At 39.3% G+C, this 15,186-nt stretch overlaps 1 pseudogene; it reads left to right on the forward strand.

Moving 5' to 3' along the window:
- The first annotated feature begins 233 nt into the window (after positions 1-233).
- Positions 234-1,017, forward strand: LOC114684505 (annotated as a pseudogene).
- Positions 1,018-15,186: the final 14,169 nt, after the last annotated feature.

Below are 15,186 nucleotides of genomic sequence, written 5' to 3' on the forward strand. Positions count from 1 at the left end.
TTAGGAAGCAAATGTCTGTATAAAAACAAGTATCTAGTATTTAGCTTGAAATCAATAAAGGTTTTCTGAGTTTAAAAATAGATTTTTTCATTAGTAAATTAATTTGTAGATTTTGTAAACTACACATAAATGAAGCAGATAAAAGCCTGAGTTTGGGGGAAATGTGCTGAGATTACTTAGTGTTAAAGTTAGTTAAGCCCCTGGCCAGCCTGCAGTCGTGGGCTCCCTGGGACATGCAGGGCGGCACAGAAGATTGGGCGCCCTGGCGGATGTCCATCATATCCGTCAGCACCGCTGACTCAGATGTGCTGGAGGAGAGGGAGGTTAGGCGCCTGCAGAGCCACTGTGACAAGATCCATGACCTAAATGCTACTGTGGATAAGCTGAAGGACTTCATCAACAGTGTCAACAGTGTCTTGGAGTCCTTGTATGTTGGGATAAAGGAGACCCATTTATACACTGGTGAATCTTGCTACAACTTCATTTTCCAAAATTTTGTAGAGAACTGATTTTGTAGAGAACGGGCTGGATCTGTTTGGAAAGATCTTGGAACTGATCATCGACTCAGAAGCTGGCTTTGCTTCTACAAACATTTTGAATCTGGTTGATCAACTCAAAGGCAAAAGGATGAGGAAGAAGAAAGCAGAGCCGGTGCTGCAGAAGTTCGTGCAGAGCAAGTAGCTGATTGAGAAGGAAGAGGAGTTCACGCTGCATGGCCCGGTGGAGCAGTTCACCCGAGAGACCTGCCTGGATACAGTGCAGATAGGCAAAGATCTGCTCATCCATGGTCAAAGCTGAGAGGCATGGGTATTAGTATGTATTTCCCTTGCATGGCCAAGTATGTCAGTCACCTCCGAACCACACTGCCCCCACTATAATGACTACTGGCCCCACGATATATCAGAAGTCTCCAACCCTGAGAGTGAGAGGGAGGCTGGCATCTCCAAGCCCAGCAGAAAGTCCTTGTAGATGCGGCAGCACTGGTGTCCTGCAGGGCTCCGGCTGTTGGTGAGCTGACCTTCATGGCCGGCTTAGGCAGAGCCTGGCCATCTAAAGGGCACATCAGCTGCCTCCCTTGTTGATTCTGGCTCTTGACATGTTTTTAGTAAAAGTTCCTGTTGGCAAATAAGTAATAAAGTTAGTTAAAATACTTATCCCAGTATTCATTTCTATGCTTTGATTTTTATTCAAATTAAGACCCTAAAAAGGAACTTCAATAAAATAAAACCTTGGCAGAAATTAATTAAAATTGTTATAGTTAAAATCACATTGCTAAAGAGAAGCTGCATATGGAAATTTCTCTTAGTGATACTTAGTCATTTTTGGTTTTACAAGACTCCCATGTATTTTACTTTTTATGTTGTAGATAACACACATTTACGTATGTGCAAATGTTTTACATCTGTATCTGTGTATATACAATAATATCTGTATTTTACATATGTGCTAAAACTCTGGGTATGCAACATTTGAAAACTAATAATGAGAATTACTCTGATTCTTCAATAAAACATTAATTTTTTTCAGGAGTTCAGAGGATGACCTGCTGATATAACACTACACTGTACACTGGTCCAGGATTTAAGCAATTTTGATCATAGGCCCCAAATTACTGGTATACCAATGATTTATAGTAATTTCCAACATTAATATATAGCACCAAAAATATAGAATTCCTCTCCCTATGGAAGTATTAATGCTATAATTATTTCTTTACTCTGGGAAGCTACTTTCCAAATTGCTTTCTGTATGAAAGTACCATTATAGAAATAAAAATCCACTGCAGATATATACATATATATTTTTATAGACAGGATTTCTCTGTGTATCCCTGACTGTCCTGAAACTCGCTCTGTAGATCAGGCTGGCATAGAACTCACAGAGGTCTGCCTGTCCCTGTTTCCTGAGTGCTGGGATTAAAAGCATGTGCCATTACTGCCCTGCCCACTATGACTTATCATCAAAGGCACAATAGACAAATCATTTAATAGCTTGGGGGGATTTTTTTTTTAGTATATTTTTGCTAATCCTTGTTAGCAATTATATGATTTAAAGATTGCTAATTTTGGGTTAAAACTGTTACTAACAACACAAAAGGGAATGAAGTACATGTTTGTCTTTTCAAGACCCACTTAACCTCTTGAGTGAGCCTACCAGTTTCTTTTTATCCTTCAGAAATAAACACATACACATGCACAGGCTTATATCCACTTTACTTAGTGTGGGGCATACATGGGCTGCAAAGAGGGTGCCGAGAGAAATTCAGATAAATAGAGCTTAAGCTTTAAGGTGTTTATGCAGAGAGTGGATACAAATGGTACCAGAGAAAGTTAGTTTAAACTGTTTGTGCAGAAAATAGATACAAAGGATGGCTAAAAAGAAGTTAGCTTGGGTTGTTTGTATGGAGATTAAAGACAAATGGTGAGAAAGGAAGTTAGCTCAAGTTATTTATGATAAGATACTAAAAACAAGAGATGATGTCGGGGCATAAACAACTTGTAAATAGGGTGCCCTTTAAAATGATTGGTTGGTTCCTTCATCCCCTCCTAGGGTTTGGAGGTTTTCTGGTATAAAAGAGACTTACTGCATCAATAAATGAGTTCTTGCTTGACTTGACTCCCCCTTACCTGGAGGCAGACTCTGATTGTCTCCCGGCAAGGGGGAGGCTGGGGAACGGGCCAGCAGAGCGCACTTACCCTTCCTCAGTTCCAGGCCACCTCTTCACAGGTGACCTAAGTTCCCGGTGGAGCAGGTCCCCACAACCTAGATCTAAAGATACTGTACAAATTGATTTTTTTCTAACTTAATACAAGCTAGATATCGCTGTATGGGACTACCTAAAGGTCTACTTTTAGAAAAACATCTAATTTAACTCATTATCTACTGAAGGAATGTTTATTTGTTTGTTTGTTTGTTTATTTATTTGCTTACAAATATTTTAAGCATATTATTGTAAAATTATTATACACTTAGTGAGGTAGCTATTAAGAAGATTTCCAGAGATGAAATTTCTAAGTGGAAAGGCATTTTAAATTTTTTTGCAGCCAAGCTAAATTTCAAAAATTCCTGACCTACAACTTATATTTTATGTATAAAATTTCTTTTCTAAGTGTGGTTTCACTTCCTCTAAATAACTAAGAACAATCTCTAATTTTTAATGTTTATATTATCCTGAAGACATCACTACCATATAAACTATAAGAAGTAATTCAAACTAATGTGGGCTTTTCTAGGCAAATGAAGACGTTTAAAAAAAAGAGGAAATAATGTTTACAGGACTCTAATGGCTAATATATTTATAATCAGAATTTAGAAGGCAAATACCAAGGGAAGGATAGCTATTTCAAGTTACCGTATCTCTAACTTTAGAGATTAGCATTAATAACAAGGCATTATATCCTTGATATCCCTGTCAACAGAAGCTGCCATGTTCCAATCTCAGTCTCTGATGTTCAGGTAAAGACTGAAGTCTGTGGGCATCTACCCAAGGAATGCTGATTTATACCATAAAGATACATGCTCAGCTATGTTCATAGAAGCACTATTTGTAATAGCCAGAACCTGGAAACAACCTAGATGCCCATCAACGGAAGAATGGATGAAAAAAATGTGGTACATATACACAATGGAGTACTACTCAGCAGAGAAAAACAATGAAAGCATGAAATTTGCAGGCAAATGGATGGAACTAGAAAAAATCATCCTGAGTGAGGTAACCCAAACCCAGAAAGACAGTTATGGTATGTACTCACTCATTGGTGGATTCTAGATATAAAATAAAGAACAATCAGACCACAACCCATAGAACCATAGAGGCTATATATATATATAGCATGGAGGTCCCTAGGACGACTGTGGCATATAATAAATTTCAGTTTTACTCAATTATTGAAAAAAAAATAGCCAAATGAATGGAAACACGTGAACTATGAACCAAAGGTTGAGGGGCTCCCAGCTGGATCAGGCCCTCTGAATAGGTGAGACAGTTGATTGGCTTGATCAGTTTGGGAGTCATCTAGGCAGTGGGACAAGTCCTGTGCTCATTGCATGAGTTGGCTGTCTGAAACCTGGAACTTATGCAGGGACACTTGGCTTAGTCTGGGAGGAAGGGACTGGACCTCCCTGGACTGAGTCCACCAAGTTGATCACAGTCCTCAGGGGAGGACTTGTCCTGGAGGAGGTGGGAATGGAGGGTGGGCTGGGGGTAAGGGGAGGGCATGGGAGGGGGGAGAATAGGGGAACCCATGGCTGATATGTAGAACTGAATGATACTGTAAAATAAAAAATATATATCACAAAAAAAAATAAAAAAATAAAAGAAAAACAGAGAAAAAAAACAAAAACACAAAACAAAAAAAAAAAAAAAAAGACTGAAGTCTGCATAATCAACTCCATTGTAGATGACAAAATAAAGGGGCATCTTTGCAATTCAGATGTGTGTAACTTAATTTTATAGACATAAATTAAATATATAGAGATACTTAAGGAAATGGTATACTATTAAAATTTGAAGGTCCAGTGAACTTATCTTCACATTTTTTTTTTATTAAATGTACCATAATTTAAAAGTGAAACAACACTGGCCAGGCATGGTGACACACAACTTTAAATTCCAGCATGCAGGAGGTAGGAGGCAGATGGGTCTCTGTGAATCTGAGGTCTACATAGCAAATTCCAGGTCAATTAGAGCTTCACAATGAGACACTCTTAAATAAATAAACCAGTAAATTGCTTTCAGTATACAAATAGTTGTGTTCTCTTTCTGAACAACTATATCCCTCAAATTTCCAGTAACGAAAGTTCAAAACAATAACTACCCTTAAAAATGAAACTGGTCAAAAAATAAATTAAAAAAAAAAATGAAGCTGGATGTGTGGCTCACACCTGTAGCCCTGGCACCTGAGAGGCAGACTATCTGAGCCATATCCTGTCATAAAAGCAAGAACAATATCAACAACCACCAAAAAAAAAAAAAGTTATTGATGGCAAATGACAGTGAAATGTAAGAACTATCCAAGAAATTTAATTCCTTTGAAAAAATTCTCACTTTGAATGTAGTGGGTAGCTGTTCCAGCTTTGACCTGGAAGTACTACCCCCACTGAGGCTTCAATAACTGTCATGCCTACAAGGCAGGGCCGAGACAGGAGCCCTTAAAACCCGAGATCCAGATGTGCCGGCACTCTTGGTTCCTGGATCCGGGACGCTGGAGGTAGACCGAGCAGAGTTTTCCAGAGAACATCTCTGGACTGCGCTACACCTTTTCTGGACCCTGTAACCTATCCCTTCACTTGTAAGTTACCCCCAAAAATAAACCTCCCTTTTAACTACGTGGAATTACCTTAATACTACAATCAATATTTGAACCCTGGCTGAGCCAGAAGTCTCTGTATGGACCAGACTGGTTTCAAACTCATAGAGATCCGCCTGCCTCAACCTCCTGAGTGCTGGGATCAAAGGTGTACACCACTAACCCTGGGAAAGATTTTAAATTCTTGAATAACAAAATCCAAAAGCTATCCTTTTAACCCTGTAACATCCCCCATCAAGAATTACTGTAAAATTTTCAGAACAATAAAATACATCTTACAAGAACGCTAAAAACCACATAAGTCAGAGCTATAATTGTGTTAGTCATTGTTTACTCCACAGTCATGTGTGTGTCTGGCGGACATGAAAAGTTCTATTTTGAAAGATGTTTCAATATGTTTCACATACCCTTGTTAACTCCCTGTCATTTAACATCCTCATAGCCTGTCAACGTGACGAGACAATGTGAAATTCTACCTCTCACATCATCATTTTAAAAGCATGTGTGTCAGAGGTGTAGCTCAGGTGGTAGAGTGTCCACCTGGCATGCACAATGCCTGGACTTGATCCCTAGCACCACATTAACCGGGTGTGGTGGTGCATGCCTGGAACCCACACACAGGAGTTAGAACAAGAGGGTAAGTTCAAGGTCATCTTCAGCCACACAGAGAGTTGGAATCAGACCGTATAATATGTAAGAACCTGTCTCAAAAACAAATGAGCATATCATGACCTGTGATATAAAGAAGTCAAGTAAATTTCAACAAACCAAGAAATTGTCACACTGTCACTTATTTTTCTGATGCTTTTCTTCCTTGGTTACCTAAACTTTCCCAATCTCTCCCAATCTCATGATTTCAACTGGTTTTTTTTTTTCTCTGTATTTCTGGCTATTTTTATGTACCTGAATAGCCCACAAGCCTTTCAGAAACATCTCAGATTGATTTTGTTATCTTTCTTCTCAAGATGGCTCCTCTTCATTTACTTACTTATTGCTGTATTTATTTGCTTGTGTGTTTTATGTTACTTCGGACTTGGTGTGGACACTGAACTGGACGTCTGGACCCCATCTTCACTCTATTATCTTGTCTCCTTATTCCCACCCACCCAATCCAATCATTTACAGTTCGAACCAGCTGTACCTCTGACTGCGAAGCTGTTTCTTAATACACTTCATGAACTGTCATTTTTTTGTTTTTTGCCTCTATCCCACTATTCCTGGTTCCGCAGCTCTGCATTATTTTCCATACCCTGTGCCTCTTTGGTGTGAACTGTACACAGGCATTGCCATTATACCATCACACAAAACCTGTGCCCTGATGACAGATGTCTACACATTTTCTGTGGCGGGTGCAGCTGTTCCATATTGTTCATTATCCATTTATTTCATATGAATCAGCAAGGTAGTAAAAAAAATAGGTGAATCATGAAGCCCACACAGACATGGGCTCAATTCCAGACTTCGTTTGTTTGACTTCTCTGGAATCCAGACTCCTGTATTTGAAATTAGATGAACAACAGGTACCTTGTGGGTTACCATTAAGTGAAGTACATAAAAGCACTTACCTCTATATTACCTCAATATTGTTAAGAATGAAGTGTTACCTAGGAGTATATCCTTTGTCACATTTTCATCCCACTAATTCGACATGCCTTTCATAATTGGACTACAGCCATCCTTTATTTTCTCAGAATATTTTCTTATTTTGTGTCCTACTTCTGAATTCCTGTAACTATCAATGACCTTGTTCATCTCCCAAGATACATTTTGGTAAGACCCTTGAGAATTATTTTATTTTATTTGACTTGTTAGCTACAAGAAGCAGTGCGGCTCCTGGTAAATAAGAACCCTGGCTTTAATAACCATTGGATGGCTATGGTATCCACAAATAGTAGCTAACAGCTTTGTACCATATACTACTAAGTTACTGTACGACAGTGCAATATTTAGAGAGATTGGGAAAAAAAACATGTATCAGTAGCAGGTATTTCAACACCAACAACAGGTTAATTCTAGTTGGGTCACAGTGAGTACTCTCGAGAATAAAGAGCATTTTAAAGCCTCTTTATTAAAAATAAAATAATTTCAAAAAACCCAGGCATTCATCCTTAATAAGTACTTAAATTTTGCCAGTTATTGTGCTGAATGATTTAACTCAATCTGTGTAACCTTCTGTGGGTTAAACCACCTATTGTCTCTATTTCATAAGACACGGAGACTGTAGACCAAAGAAATGAAGCAACCTCCAAATCACATGAGCAATGAATGATGATGTCAGAGTTCTGATCTAGGCTTCCTGACTCTGGCGTGTCTCCTCTTAACCACATGGTCCTTGAACTTCTTAGCGGTGACTGCAGTTTCAAAGATACTTAACTTGGTACTCCGGCCAGGAGTGATGGAGCTTGTCTTCCCCGACAAAGAGGGAGTCGTGTGGGTAGACCAGGACTGTATCTCCTTATAACCTCTCAAACTCTGAAGACACTGAACTATAAGTCTCTCAGCAAACTGTGTCTTTAATTTGCATATCATTTGCATATCAGTGCTACCTCATAGGTTTCTTCCATGTGCTTTCAGTGAACTACAATTTATATCTAGAAATGTTTCATCTTTTTAAAGTAAGTCATGGTTTATTTTTCGCCATTAACACAAATTTTTAGCCCATTATATTCTGAAAGCCCAAAGGCTCAATTACTGTATAAGCTAGAGGGAAAAAAATTAATTTTCATTTATAATTTTTGGGTTAAGTTCCAAATATGTCAGTTCTGAAGCCACTTGGGAGTGTCAAATGTATAAAAGTGGTAGAATATCATTCACACAAGCAAAGACAAGTGCCCTTACACCAACAACAACTTGGCTTCAGAGTTCTCTTGCATGATGAGTCAGTTGAGATGAACATTAAAACTCTCAGGTGCTACCTTGAGGACTCCCAACTGGTAAGCTGGAATGTGTCCAGGTTATGTCCAGAACTTGAAGAATCAGGGTGGTAGATGTTGAAGGTATGGGTAAAATTTTAACAAGAATAGTGGGTCTTAAAAATTCCTGGATCTGAAACGAATGCTGCACTAAAAAATTATCCACTGCTTTTAGGAAATAGTTGGAACAGAAGAACTATTCCTTTATTAACAAAACAAGTATGTTAGTAACATGTTTTGGTTATGGCCATTCTTTATACCTAAGAATGCAGCTACAAATGTACTCATGGAAAAAAATATAAATAAAGAGAGATTCAACATATAAAGCATACCTTGTACATACTTCTTGTTTAGTTCTGGCCTGCAAATGTTACAGCTCCAAAGGGAAAGGTATCCTGACTGTCAGGAGCCAGGCTATATTTATAGCTGTGAAGGGAAAGGTATCCTGACTGCCGGGAGCGAGGGTATTATCGATAGCTACGAAGGGAAGGTATCCTGTATACCTGCAGCTCTGAAAAGAAAGGTGTCCTGACTGTTGGGAGTCAGGCTATACCTACAGCTGTGTTGCAGTGAGGGATGGTTTCCCGACAGGATGTAGCAATCCTGCTCCTTTCCAAGAGAACCATTACAGTTCAGCTCTGCTCCACTCTGCTAGGAGACTTTCCCAGCAGAGATATCACTGCTTCTCTGCTCTGGCAAACATTGTTATTTCTTTGCTTCACTCTGCTCAGTGGGGAACCCAGTGGAAATGTAGCAGTTTGTTCCCTCTCCGGCAAAAATTGTTACTTTTCTGCTCTGCTCTGCTCTGCTCTGCTCCACTAAGGGAGTTTCCCAGCAGAGATGTCCTTTACTTCTCTGCCTCTGCTCCACTCCTGGGAAAGGTCACCACCTAAAACTCATTCAACAAATGTGTTGAGAATGAGGGATCCAGGAGAGTGACTGCCTCTACCAGGGTGAAAAGGGCAGCTCCCAACTGAGCAGGCACAAGGCTTATATAAGGCTTCTTAGGGGTGGAGTTTTTCCAGGGTGATAATTGGTCAGAGTTCAGTGCCTGAGATTAGACAAGCTTGGAGATTGGCTCAATTTTGTGCTCAGGGACTGGTTGGTTTCATGGTCAGGGATTGGTTGGTTTTGCTGCTCAGGGATTGGTTAGTTTCGTGCTCAACTGGTCAGGGCAGAGTGTGTTTCTTTAGCTCTGGTTTCAAAACCAATGCATGTTTCTTTCACTGGCCCTTTTTTAACCTTTTAGCTCAGATTTCAGGGCCAGGGTGTGTTTGCTTCACTGGCTCTGGATTCAGGGCCAGGGTGTGTTTCTTTGGCTGGCTCTGGTTTCAGGGCCAGGGTGTGTTTCTTTGGCTCTGGTTTCAGGGCCAGGGTGTGTTTCTTTGGCTCTGGTTTCAGTGTCAGGGTGTGTTTCTTTGGCTGCCCCTTTTACCCTACATGGCCCACTTCAGTAAATCAAATGTCAAAACAGAGCCACAGATTTTTCAGTTTCTCAATACGCATAAAAATTTCATCTGGTTATATTATAGATTATTAAATGCATAATAGCATTATTTCTAAAAACAAAATATGTACCTTAATTACAAAATACTTCATGGGGGGGCAAGAGAGATGACTGAGCAGTTATATGAGTACTTGCTACTCTTCTTGAGGATCTGGGCTGAGTTCCTCACAACTAGTACCCCACAGTTAGTACCCACACTGGACAGCTGACAAAGACCTGTAACTCCAGTGCCAGAGGACACAACACCCTTTTCTGGCCTCAGCAGGAAACTACACTGAAGTGCAAAAATCCATACTCAGAAACACACATAAGCACACAATTAAAATTAAAATAAAATGTAAAATATTTTATTGGTAATGAATTGCTAATGGCTATATGGTCCTTCAGAATTATCTCTGCTAGTAGAGAATCTTATCTCAGTGCTGATTGGTTCAGAGTGGTGGCTACTAAAGTTTTGGAATGGCTGGGACAATTTCTTCAGAGAACAATGTTTTTGGCACTGATTTCTTGCTTTCACAAAAGGTTTCATGTAATTCTATTTGATAACATTTTAGCCATAGTAGAACTTCTTCCAAAATTGGAGTTGATTCTTTCAAACCTTGTTACTACTTGATCAAGCACACTTACAGAGTCTAAATCCTTTGTTGTCATTTGCAGGACATTTACCCACCAACCCCACACCCCCTCAGAGTTTTCTTGAGTGTAAGCAGCAGGAAATATTAGATAGAAGGACTTAGATTGTGGAGATAAACAGATAGAAAATACAGGACAGCCTGGAGAGGGCCTGGAACCTATTCCAATGGGCCCTGACTGTCTCAGCCCTAAGGTATTTATAGAAATGCCAAGGGGTGGAGCAAAAGACCTCCTCCCCCAGCACAGCCAAGTGCAGACCATCTCAGATACCTGCACTCAGGCCCGTGGTCCTGATCGTCCTCTCTATGTGGTCCTGCTGGGTAAAGCCACAAGGAACCTGAAAATGGGCTCCCACAGTCATTTCAACACATTAGTGTCTTTTCCAGGAGTGGGTCCTGTCTTAAAAAATTACTTCCTCTTGCTCATTCCTAAGATGTAGCTCCTCATCATTGAAGTTTGCCACTGGATTAAAGTAATTCAGTCATATCTCCAAGCCCTACTTCTAAACTTAAAATCAGCTGTTTAGTGTGACCACCTTCAATAAGCTAACTAGGTCTTCCAGGTTACTCCCGATCACTGTTATTATTTCTTGCAGCTTTCCCTTGCCCTGCGATGTTACAGAATCAATTTTTTCTTTAAATATCATGAACTGGCCTGGTCTAGCTTCAAGCTTTGCTTCTGTAATTTCATTGCCTCTCTCAGCCTTCACAGAATTGAACAGAATGTAACTGGTTTGGTTTTCCATCCAGATCACTAAGGTTTTCTCCATATTAGAGGGAAACAGTTATTTCTTTTCATCTGTGTGTTCTCGTAGCATCACTTTTAATTTCCTTTAAGAACTTTTCATTTACAACTTAGTTGGTTGGTCCAGGTGTTATGTCCAGATCATGGGGACCCCCAGAAGACCACCACGGAGACTAAATCCTGTATGTAAAAGCAAAGAGTCTTTATTTTCAAGCTTGGAGCTTGGACTCCCTGTCCATTGCGGTGATGAGAACAGAGAGCCCAGAGCCCACACAGGGTGGGTTTTTTTTTTTTTTAATTATAGCAGAGGATAGGGTGAGGGGATTTTCAGGGTTCAGGACCCTGATTGGCTGACATTTGTCTAGAGGTATAGGGAATGTTTGGAATGCCAGGTATTTCCTCTTAGTTGCAGGTCCTCCCTGGGTAGAGTCAGCTTATGGCTTTTCCTGGGTCCAGGTGTTGCCTGCCAGAAGCTGTGTCTGGGCTTCTAAGCCTGTCATGGCAGCTGTATGGTCAAGCTGTTTTGGGTTCCCTCACATCCCCCCTTCACAAGTACAATGACAGGACTCAATCATGAGTCCTACCTGTCCAGGGGTTTAAGGGTATTGGGATCTAAGAACCATCAGCTAACAGATTTTTCTAGGGCAGTGACATCTGTATCTATTGTCATTCTTAAGGCCCTGTAGTTCTGATCTTTGAGTCAACTGACAACTCTGAACCTATTTTCCTGGTATGTCAATGGGCATTATAGTTAGCCACTTAGTCCCCTATGCCAGGGAGTTTCCTTTTGACCCAAAGGAATACATTTTATTGTATTCTGGGTAGGGAACATGGGCCAATGTATTCTCTTTCGGAACTGCTTCCAGCTGACATTGGGGAATTGTTGTCAGGCCCCAAAAAAAAAAAGACTGAAAGGCTAGTCAAAGGCTGGGCAATGGGACATTTGTCAGAAACATGGCTATCTGACCTAGCTGTAGAGACAGGGAACAATCACATTGGCTAGGCTGGTTCATGTCAGCCTCCAGCAGGTCCAGAGCTCATAGTCATCCAGAGCAGTGTAGTTAGCAACTGAAGATTGGAGGTGTCTGCCAGCCAAGTTGAAACCTGTTGAAACAAATTTAAACTAGGGACAGAAGTTAAAACTCATGAAATTATTTGGAATTTTTAGGCCCATATTCTTAGTAATTGGAAAGAGCAGGAGTCCCAAGACCAGGAGAGAGAAAAAATACCATACTTAGGAATAAACAAGCTGGGAAAATGTAAGCTGTACTTATCTGGAGTCCTTCCAACCTCTGTGAAGTGGATTCAAGTTTTATTACTCTTTTAATTTTCTGAAGCCTATATGAATTATCTTAAAAGGATATAAAGGTTTTAGATACATTAGTATTACCAATATGTACTGGATTCCATATCATAGACAAAGCAGGTGATGGATATCTGTAAAACAGCAGAAGTGGACTCACACCTTTGAGTCCTAGCAAGAACTATAGATTTGGGTTAAAAACATGTGCATTTTCATTCTGTCTAGAGAGTCAGGTATAAATTGGACAGAGATTTTTTTGGGGGCCTGATGAGAAGCACTTTAAGTTTATATTTAGATGACAACTAAAATAAATGTAAAATGTTGAGCTTGTGATTGAACAGTAAGTTGTCATTGCTCTACCAGCTTATCAGAACTCTATTAAAAGTTAAGCTCTGAATTTTTATATCATAGAAGGGGGAGCAATCTAAAACATTTCTCATAATCTAAATCATTTATTTATATCTTTTTTTTTTTTTTTTGGTTTTTCGAGACAGGGTTTCTCTGTATAGCTTTGTGCCTTTCCTGGAACTCACTTGGTGGTCCAAGCTGGTTTCGAACTCACAGAGATCTGCCTGCCTCTGCCTTCTGAGTGCTGGGATTAAAGGCATGCACCACCACTACCCAGCTAATTTATTTATATATTAAACCATTTTCTGAGATTCTCAAAGCTTATAAGATTTTATACACTCAGACCTTTATATAATCTTAAAACATTCTTAGACCTTCAAAACTTGCATAGACTTTCATATCTTCAGATTTTTTTTTTCAGACCCATATTTAAACCTTTATGACTTATTTAAACTTTCATATCTTAGAACATTTTCTTTAAAATGAACTGACAAGCTGGCTATAGGATCTGGTTGTCTGATGCTGCCAAGCTGACAAAGTTATAGCTAGCCTAGCCATCAGTACTATCAGAGATCTGAGAAGGATAAATTATATCTGAGTGCAGACCAGCAGTTTCCAATTCTATAAATGAAGGGACCAGTCCATACCCAGGTCTCCACAGTATTGGCGGTAAAAGTATCAGAAAAGCATCAGTCTGCTTTGGCCATCAGTCCAATAAAGCAGAGTTTTCCCTGTGGAAGAGGGACACGGGAAGACTGATCTAATTTTGTCCAGGCAAAAGGGGTGCAATCAATTCTCCAATGTCCTGCTGCTTGTCCACAGACTGGGCCAGGGCTGGCAGTAGGTGTTGCATTAGGGCATCTTGCCCTGTGGTCAGCATTGCCATAATCCAGGTGGAGACATTGTGGAGTCCCATATGTAATCTTCTTTGAAGACCTTGGGTCACTGCTAGGATCTGCAAGTCTGTTTGATATAATAAGCTTTTAGATCAACATTTTAAATGCCATATTCTGCAGATCTCTCAAGTATGAGGACTGTCCTGTATACCTGAATAGACAAACTTTGTTTCTAGTTATTTATTTTAAGCTCAACACTGAAAACAAATGCAAAGGACTAAGTAAAGCTTATCCTTGTTATTAATTACATCAGTACTTAGCATGACTACAATTAAAGAACTTGATTATAAAATGACTATTTACTTATGGTCTCTAACAGTCTACACTAAGTAGCCTTAAACAATGATTTTAAAGTGAAGTTCTTTTAGTATCAAATATAGGTTCAGTAAAGAAACCAAAACAAAATATCAATATAAAACATTTATATGACTCAGTTTATCCAAATAGCTTAAGTTTAACAAATTTAGCAAAGGCAAAGAGGCTATATATATACTCTTAAGCCTTAATAGACCTTGAGTAAGGCTCTGGTTCTCAGCTTTCTCAATGCTATTTCATAACTGCAGTTTTGCCATTGTTATGAATCTCAGTGCAAACATCTGACATACAGGTGATCCTAGGCTACCTCTGTAAAACGTTTTTCAATCCCCGAAGGGTTTAGACTCATGGAGTCAGAAACTAATCCAAGCCCTTTGCCTAGGTCATTATCTTGTTGCATCACAAGAAATGAACACCTCAATTTCTGATGACTATCACTTAGGTGACTCTTAAATTACAAAGTTTAGCTTCCAGAGCAAGGTACATTCTTGTGTATAAAAGCATCGAGGTGCAGCTTTAATATTTATCAAAATACTTTATTTATTAAACACATGTAGCCATCTATTTAATTTTTCTAGAAGCTTGCTGTTGAACACTTGACAAAGACATAAATACTTAGGTGTAAATCTCTAAGTTAGCTTTTGTTAATCCGAATAGATCTTTATAACCTTAGTAAAAGATGGCTGCCAGCTACGTGTCTGCTACATCATGATGAGGTCACCTGCCAAGATGGAGGAAAGCCATGTGGTTGCTGTTTAAAAAATGTTTTTCTAGACAATAATTACTTGCACGTGTATGCACAGTTGGATCCAAGTTACATATACATACATACAGTTAAAGTTAGCTTACATTCACACATAGAGTTAAATCCAAGTCAAATATATGTCTACATACACATATACATAGACGTATCTCCATTTTTAACATAAACAGTTTGCAGTGAAGAATCATGAGCTATTTTTAAAATGAAAACCAACCAGAATTAACTTTCAAAATCAGTATTTTTCAGGTTTAAGAAACCACAACATAGTTGACATCCCCTCTGGCCTTTTACAATCTTCTATGTACCTTCAGTCCGTTCCTTTGATTCCTCAGACATTTTCTTCAGACAAGTTCCTCTTTTCCTTTCCTTCTCTTTATTATTCCAGGCTCCTGCCTTCTTTCTTATTTTTTAAACACAGATACTTTGTCTTTCTTGTGATTCCCCTCAGTAGTCTAG

The sequence above is a fragment of the Peromyscus leucopus genome, chromosome 14 (genome assembly GCF_004664715.2).
Source record: "Peromyscus leucopus breed LL Stock chromosome 14, UCI_PerLeu_2.1, whole genome shotgun sequence".
In the NCBI taxonomy this organism is placed as follows: domain Eukaryota; kingdom Metazoa; phylum Chordata; class Mammalia; order Rodentia; family Cricetidae; genus Peromyscus; species Peromyscus leucopus.